The 21623-nt window shown below is 44.2% G+C and overlaps 1 protein-coding gene across 1 annotated transcript in view; it reads left to right on the forward strand.

Annotated features, from left to right (window-relative positions):
* LOC116842356 (CUGBP Elav-like family member 3) overlaps positions 1 to 21623 on the forward strand; it is a 332691-nt gene that overhangs the window by 2903 nt on the left and 308165 nt on the right. The gene's annotated exons all lie outside the window — the stretch shown is intronic.

Raw genomic sequence — 21623 nt, forward strand, 5'->3', positions numbered from 1 at the left:
TATATATATACATATATATATATATTCACATATATATACACATATATTCTGTGTTGCATATTATATATTTTCTTAGAAAATTTAAATTATTATTCATACATAAAAACCATAACAATGAAAATGACCAGAATTAGGTACCAGTGTTATTAGTACCCAAATATTGATGCTCTTATTTTATTTGTTTCCACACTGAAAAAAAAATGTTTGATATATTTGCAACTATAATCGTGCAGAGAAATAATTACTATAAATTATGGTCGAGAAAATAATTTTTTTATTGAATTCTACTATAATGTTAGTGATAATAACTTTATATGCATGTTATAACATGACATTTTACAATAAAAAATATGGTTGAGACTAAAAATAATTGTAATTTTAGTTCGATCAACCATTTTTTTCTCTCAGTGTGCCAAAACCGTGTAACATTAGGCACAGTATTCTTTTCACACGAGAAATCAAATGTGTCCGATATGAGCTTAATTTGCGCCTCGGCAAAATAAGACTGGACGACATTAGGGCGGGTAACTTCGTGGAGCGGTAAAAAACGGAGCTGAAGTCGCGCAGAGTATGGGGAAAATTAACCGACGACCTACGGGCTCATGAATATGAAAACAGAGCCGTATAATATTGTCGTACACCAAAATTCATCCATCTATATATAGGCCTTAACGCGTAACTACAAAGATGTCCAACGGCGGCGTTTCCTAACGACGTATCGGGGGCAAGGGAGGCAGGCAATCGGGGCGGCTTTAATTATCTCGCGGCCTCCTAACGTGCAATTAATTCCGAATGCGGTTTAGTTTAGCGAACGAAGAGCAAACAATGTATTACCCTCTAGGCCGTCTAAACGTAGGTGGTTACCGCGGAATCGAGGCTGGAGGGGACGGCGGCAATGGGGGTAGGTTAGGCCACTTTACGCAAATAGCATGGATCCTGCAGATAGCGCATACTTCCCGTAACGCCACCACCGTGTACCCCCCCTCCTCCTCCCCCGTTTACCCATCTTCCCCACCTTCCGCCGCCCTTCGCGTTCTCCACCCTATCGTACCCTATTGCTCCCGAACGCGAGGTTAATGCTCTGTGAATTTGTGATTGCCTCTAAAGCAAACTGGCGGGTTTTAGCGAAAGCCTACTCGGCGACCTCGACGGACTCGGCTCGGTTTTCGACTTGCTGTTAACGCGCGTCTTGCGTTGTCTTTCGCGAACGCGAAACACGTTATTCATCTCGGTTTTCTTCCCCATGACTTATAAAATACCTTAGTTAAAACTGAACCTCGTCGGTGTCTAGTCATGAGATTAAGTAAATTTGTGTCCAACATTATTAGTCTGTGATATAACACTCATTTCTCTCAGTGGCTAATAAGTAAGTTAACTGATGGTTAAACAAACGATATTACAGTTATGAGATGACAAGTCATAAATAGTTGCTAGTCAATGCTTTTTGGAGATTTTTATAAGATTAACGTAGCTTCAATTTTGACTTGATTAATTTAATTTTGAAATAAGCGATTACGTATGTATCGGGGCATTGGTACTTTTATCTCTTCAATCTGATTAGTATCAGAAAAAAGCGCCATTGTTTCCTCCGCGAATAAATTATCAAAGAGCCGCGGTTCAACACCGAGACTCTCGTCCTTTTCCATGGAATGTCGAGCTTTTATGGCGATTTTGCGCACTTTTTCCGCAATCATCGAAACTCATTCGTGCGATAGCGAGATCGGATCTCTCCGCGAGACTCTGTATGTAGGACGAAAATTCGATTCGTTGCTCGTGAGAGAGAAAAAGAGAGAGAAAGAGAGAGAGAGGGAGGGAGAGAGGGGCTTTTTTCCCGAAACGGGGGCGAGCACTTGAAGGTAGCTGCGGTGGAGGGGAGTCCGACATAATTAACCCTGCCAGTGTATTACAAATCAATAGTGTACGTGTATATTGGACGTAGGCTATTATGTATCACCCCCGCGGGCGATATATAATGTGTTGGCAATCAAGATTGAAAGCGTACAGAGTTTACATATACGCTGAAACATAATATTGAGAAAATCAAGATGTTTTTTTCTATAATATTGTCTACAATATTCAGACATATATACACATCAACATCAATAATCCAAAGTAATGATCAGCTTCGCGTATACAAAAGTTACATGCCGAATAGCAAACGTAAACATCGCAGGGAAAGCACGAAGTAAAGAAATCTCGGGAGCTGTTGGTTAAAGAGGTCTATTAAAAGCTCGAGTCTATTCCTCTCACGGCTATCTTAACGATTCTAGAAAAAGCGTTGTGAAACCGAAATAATTCGATATTGATGAATTGTCCCACGAAGTTTCGCCTAATGAAACAGTGCTTTTTAATTGAACCTTCCTCGTTTCTCCGGAAGGGTGAAAAGTGCTCCCCCTCTCTTCTCCCCTTACAACGATCTCCCTCCTGGTGGCGATGGGTAGAATCGACTGTCTAGCGCGAGCGATCGAAAGGGAGAAAACTATGAGACGGCGAGAGAGCCGACAGGCAAAGAGAGAGCGAGAGAAAGAGAGAGAGAGAGAGAGGGAGGACGCAGAAAGGGTGAAGGGGGACGGAGAGAGGAGTAGTTCGCGCGAAGCGAATGACTGTGATTCGTCCAATTATCGGTTGGCACCAAAAGTGCTGGGTCTGGCTCGCCTGCCAAATGGGAAATAGCCGGCGAACTGCAGAGGCAAGCTATAGCCGGCTATGGACCTACAGACTCTGCGCGCGGACTGTATGGATCCCCCCTCCTTCTCCCCGGCTCCCTTGCTCCCCTTCCCACCCCACCCCTTACCCTGACCCCTCTCGGCATGATATGGACTTCCATGGTACGGAAGCTGCCGGACGATGTAAACGGCAATCGCCGAAAGATAATTTCGCCCCGTAGGATTCGGCGATTTTCTGCCGGGATGACTTCGTGAGAGCTCGCCGCGGCCACCGCGCAAGCGGAAACCCGAAGGAATTGTAAAAATCCAATCGGAATTAGGGCGTCGCGCGGGCTATCGGTTTCTCAAATTGCGTTCGGATATTCGTAACGCGGCGCAACGGCGGTTACTAAAAAATCGAGAAGCCATATCGATAATCGATACGTGAGGCTAATCAATTCCGCCCGGCTCGGTATAGAGTTCTACTACTCGTAACAACGTGAATAGATGATAACAGATCGGTGGTACGCGCGCGGCGCGGCACGTCACTCGTAAGAAAATCAGTCGCGCGGACTGTAACGCGATGTCAAAATAGAACGGTTTAATATTTCACGCGAGAGTGAGCGCTCCCGCGGAGCAAAAATTGAATACTGATCCGACAGTTTCGCCGACTGAGGGGAGATAATCGGGGTTTTAATTTCCGACTTAATTATTCACGAATTAAGCCGCATACACTGACGTTTTCCACCTATTTGAAATACATAATTCGTGAAAGCGGCGCTTTAAATTTTAAATATTGTCAAGCTAACCTGGCCGTTTTACCATTTTAATTTTGTATTCATAACATAACGTCATATAACGTGTGTTGTATCGACCTCGCCGCGTTAATATTCAACGGGTATCGTAGAAAATACCGTCATGGGAGATAGGTGAAGGGGGAGAGCAAGGGAAAAGTAGAGAGCCAAAGAGAGAGAGAGAGAGAGAGAGAGGCAGAGCAGGCTTCGACTACTCGTGTACTCGCAAAATCGCGAGGAGCCGGATTTTACTAGTCAATCGTCCATTCCTTCTTTCGTTGCGCGTTCACGCTCGGCTTAGCGCGCCCCGAGACTGGTAAATGACGTCATTAACGAGGGCTAAAGTGCTGACGCGTCGAGACTAACCCCAACCTTTGACCCACAATTTACCCCCGTCCAGTTTCTCCACCCTACGAGATCGATGCGTCGATTTCCGATGCCCCGTACCGCCGCCGTAAAGTTGGATAGAACCTTGCCGAACATTCTGCGCGGCGAAACGGGTCAAAGGGACCTCGATCGCATAATATATCTCCATCCCCGGATAAGTACGCGTTTTATCAACCTCACATATCTCAGTCTTCATACTCTATACAAAAACAGTTAATATATCGGGACTGGCGGCGCCGCCGTTGTGCCTGACATTAACGCGCCGAATATATCGAGAGGAGGTGGTAAGGCGAAAAAAAAAATATTGCATCGAGCGGAAAGTATTTACGAGCTTATGCTAATGTCGAGACCTCTGGCGTGGCAATATCGGGAAATATATTTCAGGCGTATATCACGCGCCGTTCTTTATGCTAATCCATCAATTTGGCCCGATAGATATCACGGTTTCATTTCTGGAGCACTACGGGTTATCGTGATTCGCTCGTCGTACATCACACCGCGTCGCTTTTGTCATTCTCTCTCTTTCCTTTTTCCTTCGTTTTCTTCGTTACATTGAATCGTGACCCATTTCGACCGTCGCGATTTTTGAGCACGGCGAAATCGTGAATCCTACACCGATATTTCGCTGCTGCGGCCGTAAAAGCGCGAGGAGCCGCGGGATCGGGTGGAACTGAAACGGACTTGAACGAAAGAGCGACGACGAAAGTGCGATACAGTGACTTACAATGCGTGGTTCCCGCGCGCTTTTGCCCTCTGCCCTTACCCCGTGCCGCTAATCAGCGTATTCATACGTGAGGGTCTTCATAAGTAAGTCTCCCCGTGTGCAGTATATATATATATATATATATATATATATATATATATATATATATATAATTATATATTCCGTTACACACGTGCGCGCGCGCGCGCAACAGGATGAGAGTTCGTTAGAATTTCATACGCTTCGAAAGATTCGCCGGGATTATACGCGAATTCGATGTTCGCGCGGAGATGTGCTCTGGTGCGGACCTGGCCGGATCTCTCGCAGCGCGGGCGAGAGCGCGGAGGGAAATTACGCTCTGAATTATAAATAGCGACAAGGCGGATTAAGGGAAACGGATTATACGCTCGCTACGCTATAGTCGCGATTCCTTACTTTGCGCGATCTTTCATTTCGTGCCGCATGGCTGAGCGGCAGTTCCGATTCGCCGCGAATGAATGGCCCGGCGCGAGCGCGCGCGCGCGCGTATTCCTACCTGCCTGCCGAGTGCGCGCGCGCGCGCGTGCTCGCGTGCACGTGAATTTGAAGTCGGACATTCTCGGATTCGTGCGCGCTACGTAATGGGTCTTTAAACGTGCGCACAATGGCTTCTCATTTTCAAAAGACCGTCGGCGGAAGTTCCTTTTTCCGGGAAAAAAAGAGAGAGAAAAGAGAGAGAGAGAGAGAGAGAGAGAGAGGAAGGGTGATTCGAGCGCGCGCGGTCTTGTATAATTTAACAACGGGTCCGATATGATCCCGCGCGCAGCGTGAAACGTTCGCCGGTCCTGCACAGATACTGGGAATGGTAATTGGTGAGGTAGGTATGCAGATACGCGCCACATGTATTCTGGATGCGACGGTCAGGGCGCTGGAGGAGGGCAGCGAGGGCGCGGGAGGGTCGCACTAATATACTCACACGTGTTAGCGATCGTGTCCCCAGGATTTGATTGTCCGTGTTGCCTGGAGAATTATCGAGCCCGCTGGATTCCGCCGCGGCATTTGCAAGCGGAAGTGCGCGCTACGATTCAGAAACATTGCCGCGTTGTCGGACCAGCAGGATGTGCCGTGTGTGATTGCTTCCCAGTTGCCAAGTTACATACGCGTTAACTATAAAAGGAGACTGCACACAGCTGGTTATGACGGGCATATCGAAGTGACCAGCTATGATTACTGGCTCGTTACGCGCCGTGCGTCACACAGTCGATATCTGGGAGGTCGCTTGATATTGTCTCCCGACAATGGATGACAAAACGTCCCGCGATTACTTCGCACTCTACTGCTCGTTTGATCTCTTGATATCCCGAAAGTAAGCTGAAATATAGTCAGTAACTAACAAGAAATCTTGGTTAGTGTTCAATATTGCTGTCTGGATCCTACTCGGTTTAGTCGACTTTTGTCGATAGTAACTATGCCTTGAAATTAGACAATTTATAGATAATTATTATCAATTCTTAACCAAATCCTAATCAGTTCTTATTCTAATATTTAACTCTCATTTTCTTGCTAATTGTTAACAGAACACTAAACGTTCCGATTGTTTTCTGATCCTATTCGATGGAATTATCTATTCTTAATAGAAATATGTCAAATTTATAATCGACAACTAAATTTCGATAAAGATTAGATATTAGAGAAGATCGAAAAATGATCGAAATATTCAACGTTGTATTAGCTTTTAAAAATATCTATTTTATTCACAACTACTCGCGAAAACATTAAATATTTCTGTACACTGGAATTTATATAAAAATACATGTATTTTTTAGCTCTTTTTATATATTTATATTTTTTTCCATTTCCATGTTTTGTGTGTGTATGTTGTGTGTGTGTGTGTGTGTGTGTGTGTGTGTGTGTGTGTGTGTGTGTGGTGTGTGCATGTGTGTGTGTGACGTTTACTATAACAGTTCATAAAAAATGTTAATAAAAACAAAAACTGTAGCATTAACAGTATCCAACTTTATTGCAATGAATGTCTAAAAAATATTTGCCAGAATATTTTCAGTTTTAAATAGACACAAACTATTATTTACTAATTAATTTGTCCCGATATCAATATCTACACTGACAAAAAATTCGAAAATTTATTTGTGTGATGTAAAATTTATTTCATAGAAATACACAGTGTTTCACAAAAATACATGTTATTTCATAGAAATAAACTTTGGTATTTTACTAATAAATTTTCAAATATTTTTTCTCAGTTTTGGTTAGAAAGTAAGAACTAGAATATTGTGAGTTTTGATTAGACAATCTGTTTGGCCCGGCTACCTTCTAGCTAATTCTGTTGCAGAAAATAATTTTTTAAGACCATCTATTAGGAATTTGAGTGACCTATAATTAACTAATTTTTAATCTCAACATGATTTTCTTACTCAATCATTTAACAGTTACTGTCTGGTGAAACGTAGATAGGAAAAACCGATTAGTTTCTGATGTATGAGCAGCTCTGTCCGGAAACGTTTGCGCTCGGGATAATTCGCAGATTAAAATTGCGCGGTTCCGTAAAACGCGACGTAAAACTGAAATCTCATGTATCGTTGATCTCATGAATCACGAGATTTATACGTCACAGTCGTGAGCAACGTAAATTTGCGGCGGGCTCTCTTAGCTGGTCAGACAAGACGGTGTAAGTAAAACGTCGTCGATCATAGCGGCGCCGTCGCCGGCATTAAAGTCCGCTGGCCACATTGGGAGTCGTATTCGGTTTTACGAATGGCGCTCGTGATCACGGCGGCGCGGCCTGCCTCGCCAGTAAAAATACTTTTAAGGAAATGAAATTGATATAAAAGACGGATTGTAATGGGAGGCGCTATAAAACACCGTCCCTTATTCCGCACCCACGATGCAACGTGCGCGCCTCTCGGCGGCGGCGTTGGCGGCGGCGGCGAAGGTGGCGGACGGGGTTGCTGGCGCGGTATCGCTTGTTGCCGTGCCGGACGTGTTCACGATATCACTCTCATAAATGCACATGCATGGAACTTTGTACCCGCGAGTAGATTGCGATCTAACTAATACGAAACTTTTCTCGTTAATCTTAGAAGGCAAGTTAATTTTCCGCCTATAAAGCCCGTGCGCGCTTTGTCGATAAGAGCATATCGATATTCATTTATACATGGGGGTATATTCGCGAAGAGAAGCGCGCTAAATTACAGAAGATACGCGATCGGAATGTTTTCGACTGAAACAGAGTCACGCACGAACGTGGATCTGTTGTAAATTAATCACGCATTCGCAATTGATTGAATGAACAGGTTCTCTATTGAGTCTGTCTCTTCTTGCTTTACGACCACTTACAATTCCACGCACCGAATACACGTGTGTTATGCAATTGTACAGAGTGCTTGACGCAAGACATATAAAATCACGTGTGATAGTAGAGTGCGTCAACCTGAACACTATAATCTTTGGCATTTTACAAACCAACACGTGAAATTTCGAGATATTAATGAAAAAGGTTGACGAATTGAGCGCGCGATATTGTGTGGGAAGGACTCCATAAACGCAAGATCTCATAAAAATGATTGAAACGCGATTATCTTTTAACACGGATGAATATCGGTTGACAGCTGAAGGCTGAGTAAGAATCAACGCGGAGACAATTGTTTTTCGAAGTGTTGCGAGCGTGTCGTGCACGTTGTTACTAAAAAACGTGTTTCAGTAATTTTCGATAAGATTACGCGCCCAAGTATACAAAAAAACTTAAACAGTAAAACGTAAGCAGTAAGAAAATTGATCGATCACAATCGATTATTTTTCAACCGTAACCGTCGACTATGGTTGCCAATCTTTTTATTGCTTAAATTTTATTGCTTACGTTTTTCTGTGTACTCTCGGCCTAACAGAGCTCGTCCCACAAAACGTTGCGCACTATTTTCCAATCTCTTCTCCAATTCGTCAATCTTCTTTTTTTAACATTTCAAAATTTCACATGTAGTTGCTTGCAAAATGCCAGGATTCCTCGTACACTACCTTTACACATGGTTTTGTATGTTATGCGTCTGTATATTTCTAATTGAACAGAACGAATTTGCTCGCACGTGATAACTTTTGTCATTCGTGCGATATATCGTGTTGTTCTCCGCGAAAAATGGAAAGAATCGTACAGAGCTGAAAGGGCTGAGAAATTCGAAGGTTTCGCGCGTAAGCTGGTCTTGTCCGGAAACGGGTAAGGTCGATTGAAAATTCCCTAGGCTGTCTTTACGCTATTCGCTCCTACAGTATCGCCAAGGGTGCAGAAATATGCGCGCTTGCGCTTGTGTGGCCCGTTCATCGCACACGGCACGTGGCCGCCTGTGTTCGAGGGTATGTGAGCGTCGGTCACGTATTTATGAGCTTTCTCTACGCCGTCTGACTTTAAATTAAGTCCCGTAGCTCGAGATACCCCGGGTTAATTCTATGACGCATGAATACTTCAGCGATGCGTCCTCATTGGACAGACTGCGCGGAGGTTTAGTCCCGGCCTTCCTCGTCGTCTATGACCGCGGATAGAATAACGAAAAGGGAAAGGGGAGCGCAGGATTCACATTTGAATGAGGACACGGTATTTTTGTGGGACTCTCTCGCGCGATGCATTCTGCACGAATGTAATTAATACTCTCCGCTGGTGGCGCACGAACTCGTTTACTCTTAAAGTTTCTTGAAGTGTAGTTTCACTCGAAAAGCAAAGCGACCAATTCGAGTTCGCTCGAATTCGTATGATTTTTCACTCGCACGGATTAAATTCTCCCCCTTCGAATCGTCGAGTGAATACTTTCATCCGAAATTAAAGGGTGAATCTGATCTATCCGCTCCATCGTCGCAGGAATATATGCACTCCAATCGATTGAAATATTCGCTTGTACGGAGTCGGATTCCACTCCAAGCATGAGTGAAACATTCACTCTTGAAATTTTCAATAGTAGCATTTTTTCATTATCGTCACGAGTGAAAATATATCACTCTTTGCTCGTTTTAACGAGAGATTCCATTCCAAGATATTTAGTGCGTGAAATTATTTTTTTCCTGCTCGTTCAAACCTGGCCAAAGAAACGTGCATTGTGCAATTGCAAGTTTTTGACCTAAAAAATTAATTTATTACCTAAAAAAAATATAATCTTATCTTTAATGAGAATCTTCTTATTTAAAGCCTCAAGAGAATTTTTCTGAAACCAAGAGGAAAACATTCTGAGTATGAAATCCTTAAAGTGAAAAGAAATTTGTTTTTCTACGGTACAAGTCTTGTTTTTGATAGAAATTTCTTCTGGTAATACCTTATAGTAAGAACTGCCTTAAAACATATTCCTCTTGAACATATAAATATATTCCTCTTGTGATTCAAAAGGAAAAGAGTTAGAATCAGTGAGAATTTTCGTTTAGAATATTGGATCAGAAAATAGCACTTAGCGACTGAGTTTCTTTTATTAGGTATTAGAATACTTTTCTTTTTTGGTTCTAAAAGGAAATATATATCTTATATATAGGGGTAAATATATTTTCTATATGGTCTCCTTTTGAGGCCATGCATAAGAGGATTCCCGCAAAAAATAAGATTATACTTTTTGAATAATATTCCTCTACATATATCAAATTGGAGATTTCTAATTTTGATATTTGAAATAATATTTGGTAGTTATATACAGTCAGCAGATCATTTACCGAGAGAGAAATGTTTGGTATTTGTAATTATATAGCTGCATAGAAAAATAATTACTACAAATTATAGTCGAATAAACTATGTTTTCATTAAATTCTATTATAATGTTAATGACAGTAATCTTATATGCATGTAGGACAAGAAGAAAAAAATATGGTTGAATTAAAAAATAACTGTAATTTTAGTTAGATGAACCATCTTTTCCTTTCAATGTTGAGTATTCGTATCATCTTTGTGTGCGTAATGTCAAAAGGATTTAAAATTATCCTACTCGTACCTATATCAGGCGCACAGAGGCATGAGAGTTTTGATTAATATAGCGAATACCTTAAGTTTGTCATCCGCCAGCATGTCATCTATTACGCGAATAAACCTCCTCGGCGATTTGCTGAACGCGGCATGCATTCAATCGCAACAATAGTGACGCCGATACCGTCACGTGGACGTATTTATGGCTGCGTGGGAAGATGTATTTCGGTTTCCGGAGTCGTTGAATGTGCATCTAATAATATCCTTGCCGATACAATTCTATGTGAAGAGGGAACGAATCATCGGCGCCAGCGACCATGTAATTATTTCGACCAAGTACTTGGAATAATTAATGCAATTTCTACTGTTACCGCGAGCGGTACTTAATGCAATTATAATCATCAATTAATCATTACCCTACTAATGCCCGATCAATAACTACACGGCGTTCCGCGTTCGCTGCGCGTAGCCGCGTTCACGCAAAATTAATCTCTGAAGAGTGCTACCCGTTGCAATCGGCGTGGTATTACATGCGCCCTGCCATAAACCGTCAGCGGGATACGTTATAAATCACCGGTTAATGAAAACTCACGTTAAATACTCCCGCGGTCGTAATCGATTATTAATCGGCGAATAAGCGCGATGAGCCGCGCGCGTTCAAATTGGCCGACAACTTCAGCGATTTCGGCTACGATTCTCGACTCTGCACGACGGTGCTTACATCGATTACCGCGAAATCGCGCATGGATTTCCGTGGCGGTTCCTTTCGCGAGAGACGAGATTATCGCGACCTTCGAGAAGCCAGGAATCGAGCGAGCTCGTCGTCGCGGGGAAGGCAATGGCCCGAGGAGAGCGCGCCGATCTACGAGGGTGGCAACGGCGGGTACTACGAATGATGTATTGGAAGTAACTGCGGCCAATAAAAATCAAGCGCTTTCTCTGGCCCGTGTGATTTGTGGCCGATAAATCAAAGGGACCGCGCTTCTTGTACGCGCCGCTCAAGCGAAAACGCGCGGAAGCGCAGTCGGTGCGCTCTCGCCTTCCTCTTCTTAATTCGAACGCAAAGCGTGCACGAAAACTTGCCATTCGCGGTATTACCTCTGACCCGGATTGTACGTACTTTCTTTTACTTTCGGAATGTCCTGTGTAAGGAAGAAAGAATCAATGTTCGTTCTCTCTCTCTCTCTCTCTCTCTCTCTCTTTCTCTCTCTCTCTCTCTCCCCTCTCTCTCCCTTTACTCTCTATCATCCGAAAAAAGATATAATCTCATTTTTAGCGAAATCCTCAAGATGATTCTTCTACCATCAAAAGAAACATATTCTAGGCATAATATTCTTTGAGGAATATTGTTTTTTATCTGGAATACAAGCCTTGCTCTTAATATAATTTTTTTCTAGTGAGAGAGAGCATTCTGCTTCGAGTAAACATTTTTCTTTCATTGAAAAGGAAAAATGTTGGAATAATAGAGATTTCTGATTAATAGCCCATTCCATAGAAAAAGAATATTTTTTATTGTATGGGGAGAATATTATAATTTTTCTTTTATATAAATTCTTTTCAATTTGATTATTTTCAATAGTCTAAGAATAGATTTATCAGTAGACTGTCAAGACCTATCTCGCTAAGGAATATATTATAATTTCTTTTCTTGGAAACATAATAAGTGTTTCAATAGTACATTCCATAATACATTTCAGTTCCTAAAATATAAATAGTACATATAAAATGAAAGAATGATGACTGCAGAATGTCGATCTATTCCTCGGTTAGAGGATTCTGTGGTAATTTTTACGCTAAAATTCTTCCCGTGCAAAATATGGTATTACAGGAAATATCATCTCACAACTAGAAATCTTTTTTCTATATTAGAATATCTTCCCTTTGATTTTAGAAGAAATTAGTCTTTTTTTCAAGGTTATACATAAAAAGATTTTGCAAAGAATGAGATTATATCTTTTTGAGCAATCTTTTACAAATACCACACTAATAATACGTCAACTGAATAAGTCATATTAATAAGCGATTATGCACTTGCGGAATATGAATTTCTTTCTCGGTCAGAATTCTCTCCCGCGGGAAACGTCGGATCGCTCGAGATAAATAAAAGAGACGATTTGCATCGATTGGCGTTAATTAGATTCGTTAGCTGAGATATATACATTCGTAATGTTCGAAAGTAATGTCAGAAAGTTATCCAAATCCGGAGCCGATATTCGATAGGACGAACCTCGTTCGTTGGTGCGATGGATAGACGAACGGAAGATCGCGAAGGGTGCAGGGCGAGACTCGCGAGTCTCGCAATCGAGGTGTCTCGCTGCGCAACAACGTCGTCGCGGGTCCGTCTGGCAGGGCGGCGCGATGAATCATTTGATTACCGGAAAACTTATGATTTCCACTCTCAGCGGAGGGCAATTTACAAGATTGGTGGCCCGGCGCTATAATGCGATAGCGTCGCTACCGCTTCGGGGAAAGCGGCGGCCGGTATATGCTCGATGCTCGCGGGGGAGGAGAAGGAGAGAAGGGAGAGGACCGGCAGAGAGCCAGAGAGAAAGCTCGCTCGCCTGCACGCACGAGAGAAGTGCAGTGTACGGGAAACGCGAGACGCGAAAAGGGCGAGGGGGCGGGCGAGATGGGCCGGGGTGTTTCTCCCCGCGCTCGCTGTTTGTGTTTTTAATTTTCCCGGGCCGTTTTGTATGCAGATATCTAGCGTAATTTATCCAGGGCGGGGGGAGCGGGAACAGCGTGACGGAGGAGTGTACGTGTGGCGAGTAGCCAGCCTCGGCCATGTACCGGCCGCCCGTGTCGACGAGGTTTTCGCCGCTACCACTGCAGTTGAAAACTTGATGGAATCTTCCACTGTCGCGTCGCGATACCGGGGCGCGAAAGCGCTCTCTCGCCGCCTCGGCCGCGTCCCCGTGATCGATGCGGCGAATTTTCGGCGCGGGGATAACAAGTAAATTCTACGCCGGCGTTTGAGACTACCTCTGCAATTCCGGCATTTTGTGGTCGGTTCTGCTAAGCGATTATAATACGAAGCTCGGCCAGAGGCGGATCCGCGGGACAGCTTTTTTCACGGGACATTTGCGACGGTCGTGTTTGTCGAACACACGGCGAAAAACTAAAAAATCGAATTAGTTTTCCCTCCGTGGCGATGTTGACCGGATGTCAAAATCTTTTATGCAATTTTTACAAGTTTCGCAAACATCGCTCGACCTTACGCGACAATTTGTATTCCGCGGGATGTATAATTCAACTGTTTGCCGAATGCTTCTAACACATCCGTTCGGCGCAGCGCCGTATATAGATTTTCAGTCCAGTATTTATATGCAGCTGCATGTCTCTTAGCTGTCACGTGTCACTTTGCAAAGTGTTTTTTTTTTTTTTTTTTTTAATATTCCCATATGATATTGCGAGATTATTTTCACTTGCTGGACGACGAGTTGACAGAATAAAATGGCGGACAAACTGGCTGGCAATTGAAAAACTTGCGCCAGAGATAATGATAAATTAATGAGAGTCAAATAAGAAATCGAGATGGCTTCATTAACGATCGTTTCGCTGAGAACAACGCTCTCGGATAAATAGTTGGCTTTCTTCCGAAATTCATCTATCGTTCCTTCTTTCTTTTGCAGTGTTCTTTTGTCCAGTGGTTATTCGAGAGTCGAACTTTCGACCTCAATGTTCTATTTAACAACTACTTTGATACTCTTAAGCGTATATCGACCTTTTTCTAACTCTATTTATCCTGTCAGCTTTGCCACGAAGTCCTCTTTCAAACCTTCAAGCGGCATTTCTCTATTATTTACATGCGTTAAGGACTTCAGTTGTCATTAAATATAACGCTGTTCTTTAAAATATATAAGTATCAGAAAGTACAGATTGAAAAGCTTGAAATTTTGACTGAAGTATACTTTTATGTCTGGTTATTTAGCTTTTTTCCAGTAAGGGATATTTCACTGGCGACAATCATATTTGCATCGTTTTGTATTGCCAGCAAGCGTATCGAGATTCCACTTAGAGTTATCCAAAAAATCACCCTAATTCGCGACGCGTCGTGAATATTGGCGAAGACGTTTCGCCGATACAGCTCCCGTAAGTCGCTACATAAAGAAACGTTTGGCTCACGGTTTCGCTCACAAATCAACGGCAACGCCGAGCGAGACGGAATCGATACCCGGTACAGTTTTGCCGTGCGATACTATAATTCCCCGGAGAGAGAGAGAAAGAGAGAGAGGGGAGAAGGAGAGAGACGGAAGGAGGGAAGGAGAGGCTGCGATCGTATTTGCTAGGGGTCTCCTAATACCCACCTACGAGCAGGACCGGCTCGCTCGAACGAGAACGACGCCTCGGAATGGTTTTTCTCCGGATTGGCGAAGACGCCGGCGTGGCACACTAGAGGAACACCGCTGGCCGAAGACGCGTTCCAAGCAAGAACTTAATTATCTGCGAAACAATAGCCGGCGAATTATGATTATTACCCTCCGAAACGGCTTTGCGAGAAAGTCCACGCGGCGATGAGAAGGATGAGAGGGAGGGAGGGGTCGAGAGTGGCAACGGGTTCCTGTGCGCTCTATATCCGCGGTGATAAAAGTTGCGAGAGAGCGTAAATAGAGGGATCCAGTCTCGTTTTCTCAAGGCCTCTCCGTGAGTGGAATCGCGAGTCGCGCTACCGGTCCTTCCGTCTCGCCCGTGGCGGGCCTTCTCCCTTATCCGGCTGCGGAACAAGCTGCAACGGTATCCTGTTTTAAGCCCAATCTATATTCCCTCTCAGCCGGAATCCCATTGCTAAGTGGGATTCCGTCTTGACAGATCCTAAATTACCTTCCACGTTATTCCTACGAGCGCGCGCGCGGCAGTGAGCTATGCGGATCTTTTGAGTGGAGCGTCAACTGGCGCGCCGGTGCTCCTCATCTCGCACCTCGTGTAAATCTTGAATTTTCATAATTTCGTGATCCATGAAATCCATCGGCACTGCAGAAAACTACTCGCCTACTACCGTTCGATCCACGGGATAGAAGAGACTTGCGTAAAAAGTTTCTTGAGATCTAATTGAGATGCAGCCCGATTTGCCAAAATAATTGTAGGTTCCGGTCAGAAATGTAATGTCTCCAAACATGCGATTCTACGTACAATGAGAAAAAAGTGTTTGGTATTTGTATAACTATAATCATATAAAGAAATAATTACTATAGATTATGATCAAGGAAACCACTTTTTTATGAAATATCACTATAAAATTAATCATAATAATCTTGTATGCACGTTACTCTACCGTTTTACTAAAAAAATATGGCTGGAGGTAAAAGTCACTATGATTTTGATTAAATCAACCGTTTCTTTTTCTCACTGTAAGCGCAGAAACCTAGAATTTTTCCAATATTTTCTCTGGTCTTCATTTTACGTTAGAATGAGGTGAAACATATTGACTTTTCAAATAATTTCATTATATTCAGTAAAATGCTCAAAATGTCTTAAAAATATTTTATCTTTTCATATTCTACTCTGTCGAATGCAGTAGTTGAGATAAAAATGAAATTTCCCGTTCTTTCTTTTGACACCACAAAGGTATACTTCGATATTACCGACTGAAAAAAAGCGCGTATTTCCATAGTACTTCTATCTCGACTTTAGAGAGAGAATCCATATCTGGGATAAGAATGGAATTTGCAATTGTTATCGTAGCGAGATGATAAATTTTGGAGCAAATTTGATCATTCTAAACGGAATCTGTGGCGCGTCTGAGATCTTGGAAAATTTCTATGCGAGCGAGAAAGAAATAGCGGCCGTCGATGAAAAAGACGTACGTTAAATGTCGCCGGTGTTTTCATTCCCTGAATATTGATCGGCCACTTGTTTGGAACAAACATCGCGGGCGAACGTCAAGTAACGCGCAATCAACGATTCGTATCGCGTGGCGGAGTTGTTGAGCCGTGTCTCGTCTGTTTGCCGATCGCGAAGACGAGCTCCTTGCGATAATAGCGGCGGCGATAATCGATATCGAATTCGAATCTGCCGGCCGCCGAATCCCCCGGCCGCGGAATCGACGCTCGGTTATCTCAATCGAGCGGGGCGGGGGTTAACTTTTAACGAGTTCGCCGTTACAGCGCGCCGGATAAGAAGCGACGCGAGACTTGTTTACGAAAGCTCTCGCGCGCGACGGGGGGTCAAGTCGGATCCCGTCGATGCTCCTTGAGACCGATGCAAATGAAACCTCCGCGAAATTGGTTCCAAGGAGATTTATCCGTTTAAACGGGCGCGTCGTCGCTCGTGCGTGAGGCATCGCCCGACAGGGATCGGCCCGGGGGCGGACGGCGGCATCTCCGGCGGGGGCTGGTGGTCGCGACCGTGATGCTGTCTGGGAAATATGATAATGCCCGTGGCGACGACAAGACGGATGGCCTCCGCGATTCCCGCGCTCGCACCCCCGCCGCGCCGCCCGACTCGCTGATTGGTCGTTGGCCCGCGCTGAAGCGAATCTTCCGACGGATTCGCGGTTTTTCGCGGCATATCAGCGGCCCGGCTCGTATTTCATCCGGCTCTCTGGCTGCCTCTGTTTTTCTGTCTGTTGACTGCGCGGCGTTCTCTTGGCCGCGAGTGGCGGGAGAAGCGATAATTCTCGGGAGAACTTGGAACGCGGAAGAAGCCCCTTCTCGTCGAGGAAGCGAATTGATGAACGGAGGCGATCGACGGACTCTCTCGAATTCCGCCGCGTTCGCGCAAATAGGATTATTTTCTCCGCGGAGAAGTCCGCTCCCGTGATCGATGGAATCCCGCGGGGGCGGGCCGCGCCGAGTTTTTAAACGTCGCATCATGAACGGACGTCAGGGGGGTCGCGCGAAATATATTGTTGCACACATCAACGGAACTTTTGCACCGCATTATTATCTTACGTTCTGAGCAGCCCGGCCCCGGGGTGGGCCGGCGTCATCAATTTCCCCCGTTGGACAACTCCTCCGACAAGTTGCTGAAGCAAACATCTCATCGCTTAGGTCGCTCCCATCGTTCTCTCGTCGTTTAGTGGGATTGCCACTTTTCCTTTTCGGAGCAGAAATTCGAACAACTATGCTGATCGATAACACATTAATATCGTTACCAGCGCTGCTGTGACGCGCCGGTCCCGCGTAGGAACCGACATATTTCCGAGAAACGCGAAAAGGCCCTCCCCGAAAGATCCGACACACAAGCGCGCGACATCTCCCTCCATAAATTTCCTACAAATTCCTGCTCTTATTTCGGAGGACCCGCGCAATCTTCTCATATTTACGAGTTTCTTTCGCCGATTGCGTGTCCCCCGGCACTTAGCGGGGGCTCGGCTTGCGCCAAGCTCCTGCCGACGTGTGTATGTCACATTATTAAAAATTTATGCGAGCGTCGCGATGGTTCGTAGAGAAGAACTTATTGTTGTCGTGAACTAATTGACCTGGCCGGGACCAGAGACAAACGATAATCGATAGCAGGGGCTAAGTTACGGTTAAGCTATCGATGTCGTGAACTCTAAATCAGTCTTATTTCACGGTATCCGCGCGGCCCAAGTTCCGATCCTACGGTATGTACGGGGAGCGTGGCCTCGCAGACACACCGCGCGGAGGCACGCTCCCGTGTAAGCCAGCGAAGTTTCGTACGCCACGGGAGCGGAATCGCTGACCCGACGGCGTCGTCGCGGGATTTCAATTAATCCCCTGTCTCTTCCCCCCTTCCCTCCTCCCTCCCCGCGCCGCAATCGTGTGCTGTCCCTTTGCCCTCATTGATCCGTCCTTAACCTCCCATTCATTCGTTCGTCCGCTCCACCCACTCGCGAAGTTACAACTCGGTTATCCGAATCAGTCGCGCGATCTTAATTTGCTCGCCTTTGAATCGCCCGTCCTCCGGCTCCGTCCTTCACGTTGCGTCTGACTGAGAGAATCCGACGCATTGCTCAGAACGTAACGCGACTGGCCCGACGCGACGCTCCGTTTAAGGCAGATTTACCAAGGGCTGCAGAGTCCCGAAGATCTCTAAACGCCCGGCCGTGTCGTCCCTTCATGGGCATCGGAAGTGAATGTATAGTCTGTCAAGTAAGAGCGTGTGCGGCATAACTAGCAGTCGTAGTAAAATGTATCGTCCTAATTCTTTCGTGAGTGGATAGAGGGAACTTTTGCTCTTCATGCATTGTCAAGAAAGATTCAGTTGACATTGAAGTTTTGTCAGATAAACACGTAAAACGCCATGAATACCGCGCACTAAAATATATATTACCTGGAACGCGCGCTACCTCTTGAACATTGCGGGATGAGAGAGAGCATGCTTGTAGGTCTAGAATAGCGCTCTGTCTTTGTCTAGTACAGTCTGAACCAAAAGCTAAGTTGGCTGATTTCTAAACATAAGCTGAATCTCCAAATTAGGAACCATTTTTGCTTTGTTTTTCTTAATAATAAGTCGATAAGTGAATACTAATAAATGAGAAAAAATATATATCTTTTTTATATCTTAAACTTTCGTTTATAAGCTTAAGTCATTGCCATTCTTTTAACTTGGTATCACATTCTCCTCACTCTCGACTATACTATGAACCAAACAAGGATAAGAGAGGAAACAAGGAACCTCTCTCTTATCGCACGCCTCAAAAGGCAGCGCGCGTTCCAGGAAGTATATATTTCAGTGGTGCCGCGTACGCGTCGCGCTACGAGGTTGTGTTACTCTGTTCCCATCCGAAAGGCCCGAAAATGTCTTATGCAGCGGCTGTTAAATACATGGGGAAGTCGAAATCATTCGTGAGTAAGTGAGTTCAGTGATACAAAGAGACGAAAACTGTCGATGACTTGCCTGAACGTGGCTCGATAGGCAAAGTGTCCCCTAAAGCCAATAAAATGATAGTGAACTTGTTTTCGCGGAATCCTGGCTTAATACTGCGTCAAGGAGCAACAAAATTGAAGCAAAAAGATTTAGATATAACATATGAAGCTATTCAAACCCATCTCCGTGCTCATGATATCAAATGGCGCAGTACAGTGAAAAAACCGTTGTTTGGTGAAAAGCACGTGACGAAGCGACTCACTTGGGCGAAGGACAATATTGACCGAGATTGGAGCAATGTAATTTTTACGGACGAACCTTCTGTTTGGGGATATGTTATCGCTCCACGAGCCTGGTCAACTTCCACCAACAGGTTGGTACAGCGGATCGTTAAACACCCAGTAAAGGTGCATCTTTGAGGCTGCTTTTCAAAATTGGGTTTCGGAGCTTTGCATCTGTTTACTTACAATCTGAATGCTCCGACAATGCTTGAAATATAAAAAAAAATCTTTATTACCGACTGCCGAACGTTGATTCATCAAAAACAACGAGAACTGGATCCTGCAGGAGGACAACGATCTCAAACACTGCAGCAAGCTCTACACCGAGTGAAAGGAGCAGTCTGGCATCTTTACACTTGATTGGCCGTCGCAGTCGCCCGACGCAAATCGAATCGAGAATGTATGAGCATACATTAAGCACAAGCTTCGTGGAAGAAAAGTATTCACTTTAAAACAGTTAACTCGAGAAATTCGTCGCATTTGGAGGTCCTTACCGCATGAATACGCCGTCAATTTGGTCGAAAGCATGCCTCGAAGATGCCAGGCAATTATCGACGTCGATGGTGACTGGACGCATTATTAATATAATTGCATCTTTGTTCGGATCGATACAAGATATCCATATATTTGAAAATTGTATTAAATAATTTTTTCTACAAATTAACCCGCACACGCTCTTACTTGATAGACTGTATAAAGGAGACCGGCGCTATATGACTTCAGGGATATGTTGCTTATATGTCTTTTTTTAGTATTTATTTCGAAAGGAGTAGCGAGTACAAAATCGTGAAATGATCCTTTTGGAACATCAATATATTTTCCTCAATGTCATTAAAGTCGGAATAATATTACGGTTAAGAAATAGAAAAAACTGATTTGGTAGTAGCAAAGTAAATTTTTGAGCCTCGAAATTTTGTATTGATATTCTCCATCGTGATTGAATAAAATTAGGCGATGTGTTACCAGCCAGAATAAAATTTCTTGCAAGTATATGATATACTGTTTCTGGTAATAAATTCCAATCATGAAATGATTGTAAGAGGGCATATGGACGGACGAGGTAAAGCCCATAATTAAGGGTCGGCAGGAAAGCTGTGGAGACCTCTTGCGGAAACTCTGGAACTACCAATCAGAATACTTATTTTATATGTGGCCTTTTCATTTTTACCTTGTGCTACTACACTGAAGATTGATATTCTTGTTTTTAGAGAAATCCTCTAAAATAGGCATTAAGTGTAAAATATTCTGAACATAAGATTTATTCCTCTTGTTTTCAGGAAAAATTCTCTATACAAGGAGAGAATTTCCTCACAAAACAATAAATCTTATGTTTAGGATATTTTATACTTGGTGCCTATTTCAGGGGATTTTTCTAAGAACAAGAATATTAATTTTCTCAGTGTACTGAAACCTGGCAACCGAGCCTGGCATCAAGTCAAGAAGACTATGTTGCTGTTTGTTCGTATTTTGGATATCACAAAATAAAATACGGTTCATAGTGGACATTAATACATAGAAGCAGATTGCTTCTATCATGTGTTTATACAGTCAGTCATAACAATTAGTTGCCTCAGAAGTTGTAACTTGGGAATTCTGAAATATAGAACATCCGGTCTTTCCTATACGCGCACACGGAAGTTTTCTTACGGGAGTCGTTCGACGGCATCAACGGACGTTATTCACACGATGCGCGCGTCGCCGCTCCGCGGACCCTCTCTCGCGGAAATACGTCTTCATTTACGCCGCCGTAACTTTTTAATGGTCGTCCGGCGAGTGGCCTGCGCATTATTCGGCGCGGCATCGGCTGTAACTGGCTGCACCGACGCTACATCGCCGCGAATGTGCATTCGCGCGACGTACCGAGCGCGCGCGATATTACGGGCGCGAATCGGGGCTAATGGGTGACCCGGGCGGGAATACTTCAAGAGGGATTCCCGGTCGATGACATAATGCGCCATTCGAATCGACGATCGGATCAGACGATTATACGCCACGGCGATAATGGATGTCGCACAGAGCGGACGTCGTCCTTCCTTTAAACGCGTGTCCTAGACATATGTGCGCGCGTAATTCTCTCTCTCTCTCTCTCTCTCTCTCTCTCTCCCCCCCCCCCCCCCCCCC

Source organism: Odontomachus brunneus, unplaced genomic scaffold, assembly GCF_010583005.1.
Source record: "Odontomachus brunneus isolate Ranch 3 - 2012 unplaced genomic scaffold, Obru_v1 Obru_scaffold_024, whole genome shotgun sequence".
NCBI lineage: Eukaryota > Metazoa > Arthropoda > Insecta > Hymenoptera > Formicidae > Odontomachus > Odontomachus brunneus.